The sequence below is a fragment of the Protobothrops mucrosquamatus genome, unplaced genomic scaffold (assembly GCF_001527695.2).
Source record: "Protobothrops mucrosquamatus isolate PMUCROS unplaced genomic scaffold, P.Mucros_1.0 scaffold2188, whole genome shotgun sequence".
Classification (NCBI taxonomy): domain Eukaryota; kingdom Metazoa; phylum Chordata; class Lepidosauria; order Squamata; family Viperidae; genus Protobothrops; species Protobothrops mucrosquamatus.
Genome location: NW_015388281.1, coordinates 1 through 10,459, shown reverse-complemented (window position 1 = coordinate 10,459; position 10,459 = coordinate 1).

The window sequence follows — 10,459 nt, the reverse complement described above, 5'->3', positions numbered from 1 at the left end:
CAAATTTATGCAGATGACAATCTAGAATAGAATAGAATAGAATAGAATAGAATAGAATAGAATAGAATAGAATAGAATAGAGCTGGAAAGGACCTTGGAGGTCATCTAGTCCAATCCTCCACCCAAGAAAACAATAACTTTATAAGGTGACTTGGGCTGAGAGAGAGTGATTAAACCAAGGTCATCCAGCTGTCTTTCATGGTTAGGGTAGGACTTGAACTCACCATCTCTTGTTTTCTGAACTGATGCCTTAATCATTAGCCCAAACTGGCTCTCTGTTCATTAAAGTTGCTCATTGAACTTAGGATTCCTATCTTCCAAGGCCAAAGAAGGATTATATTCCTTAATAACTTGAAAAGAAATGGAACGTCTTAATCTTAAATATCTTTTAAGATTTGAATCGTAATATTTCCAATGGCACAAAACCTTTAAACCTGCTGCTTGAAATATTGGAAAAAATTATGAAGATATGGATTGTATTGAAATAACTCTCAACATTCAGTCAAATTGAACTGAATAGTAAGTGGTTAATAAGGGATCTGTGAGTAGAGGGTAAAAAGTCAAGATGGCAGTTGTGAGCATGTGATCAAAGCCACACCCCCTTTTGATATGGGCTATAAAAAGGGGTGGAGCTTCACTTCACCTCTATGGCCCACATCTTGACTTTTTTCACTTCCTCCCTCTACAGACACCCCTAGGATTAAATGGCTGGACCAAGTTGGAACCTATCCTCAGGAAATTGGCTGGCTGACATTGGGCTGGCCATTTTCTTTCAGCCCAACCTGACTTGCAGGTGGTTGTGAGGATTAATGAAAGAAAATCTTTGTGCAAGTCTCTGTGAGTTTCTGAAGGAAGAAGGGAATCTAACAATGGCTCCCTCGGAGAGGGTACACAATTTGGGGGTCTGGCTCCTGGATCCACGGCTGACACTGGAAGACCAGTTGACGGCTGGTCTTCCTGGCTCCTTCGGAGAGGGTACGCAATTTGGGGGTCCTCCTGGATCCACGGCTGACACTGGAAGACCAGTTGACAGCTGTGGCCAGGGGGGCGTTTTACCGGGTACGCCTGGTGCACCAGTTGCGGCCTTTTCTGGACCGGGATGCCTTGCGCACAGTCACCCATGCTCTTGTCACCTCCCGCCTGGACTACTGTAATGCTCTCTACATGGGGCTCCCCTTGAGGAGCACTCGGAGGCTCCAGTTAGTCCAGAATGCGGCCGCGCGGGCGGTGANGACTGGCCTAGGGGTATTTTAAATTGGTTTTAACTAAATTTTAGTAGAAGCGGCCTATTTAAATATTTATTTTTAATTATTCTCTTAAATTTTGTATTTTGTATTTGTATCAAACTGTTTTTAAACTGGCTGTAAGCCGCCCTGAGTCCTCCGGGAGAAGGGCGGGGTATAAATATAATAAATCAATCAATCAATCAATTCAATTCAATAAATTCTGTAATAGCAAAATAACCAGCGGACAGTTCATTTGTGGTGGAATATAGTCTGGATACCCAGGAGGGAGGGGTTTCATTCCAGAAGACCAAGAGACAGCAAAGTTTAGATAGTTTGGCTGGGTGAAAGAGACTTAAGACGGCTCACCCTAGCAATTCTCAGAGTACATCTCTAATGATGCAAGTAGTTGCTTTAGTTTTGGCAAGATTTCTGTCTATAGGTGAAGGATAATAAAGGAATCTGCTTAGAAGTAACTCTGTGTATTTTGCTTGGGTTTTGGAGATCATTCTTTGTTGAAAGAAATTTTAATAATAATAATAATAATAATAATAATAATAATAATAATAATAATAATAATAATAATAATAATAATAATAAAGTTGGAAGGGACCTTGGAGATCATCGAGTCCAACCCCCTGCTCAGGCAGGAAACCCTACACCATTTCGGACAAATGGCTGTCTAGTCTCTTCTTAAAAACTTCCAGTGTTGGAGCATTCACCACTTCTGGAGGCAGGTTGTTCCACTGGTTAATTGTTGTAACTGTCAGGAAGTTTCTCCTTAGTTCTAGGTTGCTTCTCTCCTTGATTAGTTTCCATCCGTTGCTTCTTGTCCTGCCTTCAGGCGCTTTGGAGAATAGCTTGACTCCCTCGTCTTTGTGGCAGCCCCTGAGATATTGGAACACTGCTATCATGTCCCCCCTCGTCCTCTGGCACTTTGCTACCAGATTTATAGGAGCATGAAACCAGTTTGATGGGAAGTGACAACTTTCTTTGGCACACTCAAGAACTTAACAGAGTTGAGCTTTGTATTTAAAGACTGAAACGAAGTGGAGTCAATATTGACCCAGAGATAAACATTGGCAAACATTTGCAGCCCTTTCCAACAAACTATTGTAGTCAATGCTCACAGTGACCCAGTAAGGCCTGCTGGATCCAGCTGGATGTTAAAACACCGAACATAGAATAATAGGGTTAGAATGGAGCTTGAAGGTCTTCTAGTCCATCCCTCCCCCCTGATCAAACAGGAGACTCTATATCATTCTGGACAAATGGTTGTCCAACATCTCTTCTTGAAAATCTCTAGGGATGGAGCACCCGCAGTTTCTGGAGGGAAGCCATTCCACCGATTAACTGTTCTCACTATCAAGAAATTTCTCCTTAGTTCTAGGTTGGATTTCTCTTTAACGATCTTCCATCTGTTACTTCTTGTCCTGCCTCAAGTGCTCTCAGGCGTTTGCTTGGTTTTCGCTTAACCCACAGCCAGTTGTGATAAGGGTGTTAGCCATTCAGTGGAAATAGTAGTGCTGGCTTCTAGAATCACTTCTCCGGGTTTTGATATTTTTCATGAAAGTAATAGCTCTGATCTGCCATCCACAGAGGAAGAATACTCAGCAGGGATCTTGACAACCATTGAAAAGGTGCTTTACACAGCACACGAGCACCCACAACGCCTCCCTATGTAGTGTTACAGCAGCTGCTTCCTTGGCAAAAAAATTTGCATGGCTGCTTCAGAGATTGTCTCCAATTATTACTTGTGCCTGTTCACACAATACTTTCACTGAGATTGCCACGGAAGCAAAATGACAGTGTATGTACTTCCATACTATCTGGAGATAACTTTTGAAGCAACTGTGTTACTCTTGTAAAGGATGCAGCTGCTTTAAAGCTTTAATGGCTAAGCAATGGGGAAGCCAGATTCACTTAACTGTGTTACTAACCTACTAATTGCAGTGATTCACTTAATAACTGTGGCAACAAGGGTCATAATATGGGGCAAACTCACTTAACAAGAGTCTTTTCTTAGCAACAGAAATTTGGGCCATAAGTCAAGAACTACCAGTATCCCCTGCACCCTGACTATGGTTCACTGATGTAACCTACCTCAAAATATCCATGTCAGTAGAGAAAAGAATTCACACATGTAATGGGAGGCCAGCATGTGTAAAATCTCATGTGCACAGGATTTTCTGATATCTGATTTACACATGTTTGTGTGTATGTGGGGGGTGGGGGTAGGGGGGGGGTTAAGTCTGGCTGCTTGAATTGGTTGTACAATGGATTTGTCCTCCAGTTGAGCATACAAACCTTCACATCTTGCATAGCCGTGGCTGGCTGAACATAATAAATTGGCTGGATTCACACAGCACACTAACCTAGAAAACATGCTATACAAGCCACAGCACTTAGATTCATACAATATGCTAAGCTGCAGTTTGTTAGTTTGGCTTAGTTTGGAATATACGTGTGGACTCAGCCAGAAAAAGGGAAAATTGGTTTTTGGAATTCAACCTGTCAACAAGACCTTTCCCAGACTGTTTTTTTTTTCCAGATGGATTTTCCAGGTGTAGATTTGCTACCATTTATATACAAAGAACCAAAGAAGGCAGCGGAAGCAATAGCACGATAAAGCCACTTTTTCCCAAATAGGTGCTTTTCAGATGTATGGGGACTATAAAACCCATGCTGCTGCCAATTATAACGTGTAAAGCAAAGAAGGGGCATGGTTTTGCCACCAAGCACTACAAGGTGCAGGGTTGTGACAGGGGCATCTACAAAGGATCATATATAAAAATAGGGAGATCTTTGATCACATCATTTTGACTCCCAACTTGACTTTTCTTGACTGCACTTTGCAGACCACCCGTGAAGACTGCGAATAATTCACAGCTGCCCATATGTATCTCAAGCCAACTCATCTTGGTTTAAGGCAGTGTTTCTCAATCTTGGCAACTTTACGATGTGTGGACTTCAACTTCCAAAATTCTCCAGCTAGCAACACTAGCTGGAGAATTCTGGGAGTTGAAGTCCACACATCGTAAAGTTGCCAAGGTTGAGAAACACTGGTTTAAGGGGAGAGAGAACAAAAAAGCTTCTTTGAACATGTAAATGTGCTGCAGCTAGCAAAAAAGCCAACACAGTCCTAGGCTGCATTAATAGAGGGATAGAATCAAGATCACATGACGTGTTAGTACCACTTTTTAATGCCTTGGTAAGACCACACTTGGAATACTGCATCCAGTGGTCGCCACGATATAAAAAAGTTGTTGAGACTAGAAAGAGTGCAAAGAAGAGCAACAAAGATTATTAGGGGACTGGAAGCTAAAACATATGAAGAACGATTGCAGGAATTGGATATGTCTACTTTAATGAAGAGAAGGACTGACATGATAGCAGTGTTCCAATATCTCAGGGGTTGCCACAAAGAACAGGGAGTCAAGCTATTTCCAAAGCACCTGAAGGCAGGACAAGAAGCAATGGATGGAAACTAGTCAAGGAGAGATCCAACGTGGAACTAAAGAGAAATTTTCTAATAGTTAATCAGCGGAACAACGTGCCTCCAGAAGTTGTGGTTACTCCATCACTGGAGATTTTAAAGAAGAGATTGGACAATGATTTGTCTGAAATAGTGTAGGGTTTCTTGCCTGAGCAGGGGGCTGGACTAGAAGACCTCAAGGTCCCTCCCAACTCTGTTATTCTGCTATTCTGAGAGATGAATATTTCCAATAAGAGGTCTAGCAGTCTGTTTTGCTGAAGGTGCTTGACGGGCACCTAGGATAAATGTCTTGGATGGAAAGGCCTGGGAGAGGAGTGCTGAGCCCCAGCAGCTGGGCCCATTTAAGTAGTGGTGAGCTGCTTCAGCCTGAACTGCCAGCAGAGCAACAAGGGTTTTGCTTGTGTGTTGATTTAGCTTGCAAATTGTAGCCTGGGCAGAAGTCCCAATTCCTGCTGCAGTGTGAGCACCCGCTGCCAGACCGCACAGCTGTGACCTCTTCCCCCTTCAGTATTTGCTGGCAACTTAAAATAGCCTTTAAAGTTCAGCAGCTCTTGGTGGGAATTTAGATGCTGAAATTCAGTCTGCCTCAGAGGTTAATCAGTTTTGGAGTCTCCTTTTTTTTCCTTCCGCCATGAGGATGATAAATGCCAACAAATGTGGCATCTCAGCCTGCTCTGTAGGTGTTCCCATCTCAGGAACACAAAGTAGCCTCTGTGTCTCATGTTGGAACTAGACCAATCTCCAATTCAATTAAGCTAGCCTTCCTCAACGGGAGAATATCCAATTATTTTAGCTTCCAGCAGTTGTGTCTAGGGGCGCTCCACATGATGAAAGCAACATAGGAGCTGTGGTGGCGCAGTGGTTGGAATGCAATACAGTATTGCAGCTAATTCTGCCGACTGTCAGCAGTTCGATCCTGACCGGCTCAAGGTTGATTCAGCTCAGCCTTCCATCTTTCCGAGGTCGGTAAAATGAGGACCCAGATTGTTAGGGGCAATATGCTGACCTTGTAACCCGCTCAGAGAGAGCTGTAAAGCAGTGTGAAGCGGTATATAAGTCTAAGTGCTATTGTTATAGTGCTATTGCTATATTTATGAGCAACAGATAGATTGCATAGAGCAGTGATGGCGAACCTTTCAGAGACCGAGTGCCCAAACTGCAACCCAAAACCTACTTATTTATCGCCGGGTGCCAGGTGGGCGTGGCCCACTGGGTGGACGTGGCTGTGGTGGTCATGGCAGACTGGGTGGGTGTGGCCAAGGTGGGCATGATCACCTTGATGTTGCTCGTGGGGCGGGACGCCTGTGGGGGCCGGGCAGGGTTGGGGGAGATCCAGGGGGTCTCTGGCAGGTGGGACGGTGGGCAGAAGGCTCGTCCTGCAGGATGAGGCAAGGCAAGGTGAGGCAGGGCGGTGGTGCCATTGTCACAGGGCAAGGCGAGGCAGGGGCCGGGGCGGCTGCTGCCTGACACCATCAGCCCCTGCACACAGAGGCCAGCGAGCGCATGGGTGCTGGGATGCATCTGGCCACGTGGGACCTCGGCGAGTTAGCGGGCGGCTGGTTGAAGAGGGATGGTTGCCATCTCTGGGGCATGGCGCGTGTGCCCACAGAGAGGGCTCTGAGTGCCACCTCTGGCACACGTGCCATAGGTTCGCCACCACTGGCATAGAGTGCTGGTTTGGATATGATTTTTCCATTTAGAAGAGCCATGCTTGGAAGCATCCTCAAGCTGGGTTCCCAAACCACTATTGACTATGTTGACATAAAGTGCCCAGCTATTTCTGCCAACTGCCAGCAGTTCGATCCTGATGGGCTCAAGGTTGACTCAGCCTTCCATCCTTCTGAGGTGGGTAAAATGAGGAGATTGTGGAGGGCAGCATGCTGACTCTGTAAATTGCTTTGAGAGGGCTGTAAAACGCTGCNACAAAAAATACAAAACCCCTGTTAAAATTAATTAAAACGAAATATTTAACTGTGATCTAATTAAAAGTAATTAAAACCCCTTTAAAATCCCTTAGTTCTTTCCTATGTGCAGGTGAGGTCACAATTCATGTACAAAAGAGGTCAGCTTGCATTGATTAGTGCAATGTGCTTCAGTCATTTGCCATTTCCCTCCCCCCCCCATCGCTTTCCCGCCAATGGCACTTGGTGGGAGAGCAAAAGAAAAGAAGGAAGGAAGGAAGAAGGATCTCTGAATTATTTTTTGACTTGTAGATGGTGCTGAGTTGGTTCATATGAATCATAGAATCATAGGGCCAGAAGAGGCCTCAGAGGTCTTCTAGTCTAACCCCCTGCCCAAGGGAAGAGACACTATTGCATTCTGGACAAATGACTATCTAGTCTTTTCTTGAAGACTTCCAATAATGGAGCATCCACAACTCCTGGAGGCAAGCTGTTCCATTGATTAATTGCTCTTACTGTCAGGAAATTCCTCCTTAGTTCCAGGTTGGTTCTCTCTTTAATGAGCTTCCACACATTGCTTCTTGTCTTACCTTCAGGTGCTTTGGAGAACAGCTCGACCCCCTCTTCCTTGTGACAGTCCCTGTGATGTACCAGAAGAGAGCTATCATGTCACCTCAATCTTTTTCTTCTGTTAGGCTAGACCAGGGGTAGGCAACCTTGGCTCTTTTATGACTCATGGACTTCAACTCCCAGAATTCCTGAGCCAGCTATGCTATGCTGGCTCAGGAATTCTGGGAGTTGAAGTCCATGAGTCATAAAAGAGCCAAGGTTGCCTACCCCTGGGCTAGACATACCTAGTTCCCTTAACCATTCATCACACAGCTGGGCCTCCGGAACTCTTATCCTCTTTGTTGGTCTTCACAGTGCTCTTTCTTCCTCTTCCTTGAGTTAGTAAATCCATTACAGCAATAGCAATAGCACTTATACTGCTTCCCAGTGTTTTACAGCACTCCCTAAGCTGTTTACAGAGTCAGCATATCGCCCCCAACATTCTGGATCCTCATTTTATTGACCTCAGAATTATCTAATTCTTGGTCTGGTTCTGGGGGGAATAGATGGAATCCACTTGCAACAGACCATAGTTACTCTATAAGGGATGCATAGAGTATGAGATGGTTCAGATTTTGTATCATCCTGTGTGTGTGTGTGTGTGTGTGTGTATACGGAATAGAATAGAATAGAATAGAATAGAATAGAATAGAATAGAATAGAATAGAATAGAATAGAATAGAATAGAATAACAGAGTTGGAAGGGACCTTGGAGGCCTTCTAGACCAACCCCCTGTTTAGGCAGGAAACCCTATACCATTTCAGACAAATGGTTGTCCAATCTCTTCTTTAAAGGTGTTGGAGCATTCCAACTTGTGGAGGCAAGTTGTTCCATTGATTAATTGTTCTCTCACTGTCAGGAAAATTCTTCTTAGTTCTAGGTTGCTTCTCTCCTTGATTAGTTTCCGTCCATTGCTATATGGATGCTATTCCATCCATGTGTAGCTATTGGAAGTGATACATGGAACATAGAATAATAGAGTTGGAAGAAAACGTGAAGGTCTTCTGGTCCAACACCCTGCTTGAACAGGGGACCCTATGTCATTTCAGACAAATGGTTGTCCAGTCTCTTTTTGAAAGCCTTCAACTTGGGAGCTAAGCAGAATTCAGATGTGGCTCCTTCTTGATTGTGAGATCTCCAGGTAATCCACTGACTATAGGCTAAAAGAAAGACGTGGCAACCCATTTCTGTACCACTGGTGAAGAAACCATGAAATTACCAGGGATCACGTTTGACTGAGGAGATTTTACCCTCTTTGTGTTGTAAAGTGTTACAGAACTTTCATAACTGACTGGGTCCTCTCTTTGTCTCATTGTTGTTAACTTGTTAAGATTCACCACTTGCTTTAGCTACACAAAGAGCATTGCCACATAGGCAGAAGAATCCTGCAGAAGATAAATAGTGTTGTTTTTCTCACTTCTGCAAATGGAATCAGAGCTTCTAGTAAACACTTCCTAGAAAGTTTCTACAGTAATGTGATATCGGCGGGCTTAGAGCTCCTGCTGGTTGAAAGCGATTAATATTTATTCTCTGGCACAGCAATCTGCTGTTTATGCCAGAGCTGGATTGTTGCCCTCTCACACACCACCCACTCCTCAGCCAATGGGATGGCAGTGAGAGACATTCACACAAATGTGGTGTGTGTTGAAAGACTCTTCCTGGGGATGGGTGTGAAACAAAAGATGTTCTGATGGAAAGCACAGCGTTCAGTTCCTGCCTAAAATACTTTGATAATACTGACATGTTGGGGAAGCTCGCTATAATTAAACAGGTTAGAGCCTTGCCTATTTAAACAAATTGAGATGACAGGTGACACAAACTGGAATAAAAAAAATATGGATGTTAAGCCCCTTAGTTAATTGTAATCCCTTTCTTTGAGCCAGGGTGAATTGGGGGCTTGCCTTTTTTAAACCCCTCCCCCCAACCCTTTTGTCATGGCACTGGGATCAAGATATTTACTCAGTCATACAGAATAACAGAGTTGGAAGGGACTTTTTGAGGTCTTCTAGTCCAACCCCTTGCTCAACCAGGGAAACCTGTACCATTCCGAACAAATTGCTTTGTCCAATGTCTTCTTAAAGAAACCTCCAGCGATGAAGCATCCTCAGCTGTTGAGGCAAGCCGTTTCACCGATTAATTGTTCTTACTGACAGGAAAATTCTCCTTTGTCCTAGATTGGATCTCTGTTTGTTAAGCTTCCATCCGTTACTTCTTCTCTTGCCCTCAGATGCTTTGGAGAATAGATTCAACCCCTCTTCTCTGGGGCAGTCCCTCAAATAATGGAAGACTGCTATTCATGTCACCCCTAGTCCTTCTCTTGGTTAGATTAGACATTCTCAGTTCCAGCCCTGGGAACATAGAACTGAGAGATTGAAATGCTTGCAGAAAATGTACACAACAAAGACAGGAAGATAGATTTGGAAAAGCTACGTGCAAAGGGGACCGAAATGCTATGATTTTAGAAACATCACGGGTCTTCACATTTTGACGGATGGGACTGCAGATCAATGCTGCAGAAAGCTTTGTTCATTTAAAATGTCTGTCCTGCATTATTTCTGGTCACCCACATGTTTATCAAAATGAGCTGCAGAAAATCAGAACTGTATGACTGAAAGCTGTCAGGAAATTGCCATGCCCGCCCCCAGCAGTTTCTGTTGTATTTTAAGACACTGCTAAAAGGGAGACTAGACTGTGACATATTCACACAAAGGTTCAATCTTCTTTTAAATAGGGGACTCCAATTCTGCCTCAAAGTGGGTGGAGAAAATCTGGGCTGAACAGATTCGTGAAGGAAAAGTCAGGAAAAGATCTAATGATTAAACTGTGCAAAGGAAATGCAGCCCCCACCCTCTTGCGCACTCAGTAATTATAAGATCCCCCCCGAGGAAGAGTCTCAAAAATAGACAGTTTTTCAGTCTGGAGATTTTAAAAGCCAGCTCTAATAAGGAAACGTGAGAATAGCTTGGGCAGTGGGAATTGCATCTTTGCTGCATAGACTGCATGGTCAACAGTAACTTTGAGGAAGTTAATTAACGTTCCAAAAACTTTGGAATCATGTCAGATTTTATTTTGTTTTTATTTTTTGCAGTACAAGAAAACATTGAGTGCCTTCCCTGTTACATTCCTGGTAGCTCTTATTTGGGTTAAGACTTGCTCCCAAAGTTCTGCAAAATTAAGCAGCTCTCTTGGGATTTTTCCAGTCGGATTGTGCAACCTTGCCTCTTCCCGC